Below are 2,596 nucleotides of genomic sequence, written 5' to 3'. Positions count from 1 at the left end.
TTCTAACGAAAGACAGAGATTTCTTCGATCACTACATTAAAAAGTATTAAGAAAAAATGTTATTTAGATATACTTTTATTTTAGTTGTTTACACTATTTAATGCTTGTTTATACTCTTATACATTCAAGTTAAAATATTTCCTTATTTAAATTATGAATCATATTTTTTTCGATAATATCAATATGATTACAGAACTTCTTTGTAGACGATATTTTCTGTTTGGTCGACATTGGCGTCCATTGCTCTACTCATTGCGTAAACATCGGATCTAAATCTGACCCGGTGCCTTGATTGCTGCGAATGCACGAGCGTGATCTTTAGGGTTGCAAAAAATCAAACTAAGACATACCTCTCACTGCTCTATGCGAATAATACCTGGATATTCTGGTACCATAGGTTATTTTGATTAACAAAACTGAGATGTAAACAACAGCCGTTTCGAATCCTGCTCGAGACTGACGCTCTTCAATAACCACTAAATAATCACACACTATATTCTGACACACACTTTTTCCATTTTATTTTCGCTATTAACCGTCCTCTTGACCCCCTTCATATCTATGATGGGGCCACAAACTATACGCTGAAATCCAGAGTTACTCGTGGTCAGTGAATTTTTAATAAAAATGCGAAGATGATTTATCAATTCAAAAATCGATATCCACGAAGTAATCATACTTTCTGATTGTTTATTGCTCAAAACCTTCCTGACGACCGTCTTTGTAATTCCGAAAAACTATTGCTCCAACAGTCTAACTGTGAAGCAGGAACAGAAAAAGAGACGGACAGACGGACATAACGCCCATTATAGTAACAAAAAGAGAGAGTGAAAGAAAGAAAGAGAACAGGACAGACAGAATCATTCAACCACAGTAGTGGTTGAATATATTCCTATGTCCACCATATCGTCAATCGTAGCATCTTCCATGCTTCACCACTAATTCAGTTCTCAACTAAATTGCAAACTGGTAATTGTTTTAAAAGGGACACCACCTCTGCTACACTTTGGCATAAATAGTTTGGGATTTGGTTCAGTAGAAAAGAGTTACATCAAAATATGTCAGACTTCAAGGTGGGCAATAAGGCAGATATCCATCTTCAAGTAACATAAATTTTTGTATTTTAAAATAAAAATATACTTTTCTTATGCTTAAATGATAGAAAAATGCATGAGGAATTAAGAATCGTTAGTTGCATTGAACAAAAAATTAGTAGAAAAGAGTTATGAAGTAAAATGTCCCGAAATTTAATGTCAGTAAGTGAGGAAGTAAAAAGAGACGCCCAAGCAATAAGAATAAAGAATATATTTCTAAAATGAATGCTTACATTCTACGGCGGCGGGCTGGCAGAAACGTTAACGCGCTGGGCGAAATGCTTAGCGGTATTCGTCTTTCTTTAAGTTTTGAGATCAAATTTCGCTCTTGCTTTCTATCCATTTCGGATTTATACAATTTGATGTACAGATTATTTAAGTATCTTTTTTAACTAAGAACTTTGAAACTTCCTATGCTGATAGAATATGTCACATAGAACAGTGTTTACTCTTACGGTTTTGGAGAAAATTTTGTATTTTGGAAGCGGTATTTCGTCGGTCAATTTCAATTCCGCCGAAGTCGACTTTGCCTTTCGTCAGAAGTTACAATGTTACAACGGACAAATTCCTGTTTGATAGCTGCCAATACACGAAACTCTCAGCTTTTGAGGACTATTTAACTTCTGCCGATGATATATATACATATTACATATATATATATATATATACGCAATTGAACCAATGAAAGAGCCTCTACCTCTTCGCTCGACACACTAAAAATAGCAGTCAATGTATCTCCCTACATAAATCACACGCCCATTGTATGTAATGTTCTACATTATCCCTAAATAGACAGTTTCCTGAATGTTGGAATGTATTTGATGATAGGTCTACAGTATCAGGGTTGATTTGAGGCTAAATAATAATATTATGGTAAATTTCTATATTAACATCCACACAATTTTTACTAAGAAAAAAAAAATTGATATTTTGAGAGGAATCAAGTACACTGACCTCCTAATATGCTGCAAATTCCTTATTTTGGTTCGGAAAAAATGAGGGGTGGTTTCCCCACAATCCCGGAATCATTGGGAACGTTTTTTCGTTGAATGAATTCCTGTGACCTCCTAATATTGCAAAATTAGGTTACTTAAGGTGAGCCTGGTAACTGATGGGTTTGGGGTCTTGTTGTTTGCAACATTTGGTGAGCCATGGTGCAACCAACAACATGGTAAAAATTCCTGCCATTGATTTGGTGTGGATGGCTAATATCAAATAATTCAATCACAACATATATATAAATTAAACATGAAAAAAAATTTTTATATTTTCTTACAGTATTTTATATGGTAAAATCTTAAATTATTAATTGACACATTATTAATTCTCTTATAACAGCAATGCCTGGAAAAATCATGGATTACATGGAAAAATGAGAGCATGAAAAATAATATCCTTAAGATTATAAACCTGGAAAAGTACGGGACAAGTTATTACACCTGGAAAAGTATAGGACAAGCTATTACTTCATGTAAAGTAAAGAATAAGAAACTTTTTACTTA

The sequence above is a fragment of the Octopus bimaculoides genome, chromosome 1 (genome assembly GCF_046866305.1).
Source record: "Octopus bimaculoides isolate indiv1 chromosome 1, ASM4686630v1, whole genome shotgun sequence".
Taxonomy (NCBI): Eukaryota; Metazoa; Mollusca; class Cephalopoda; order Octopoda; family Octopodidae; genus Octopus; species Octopus bimaculoides.
Note: the sequence above shows the minus strand (reverse complement) of the source record.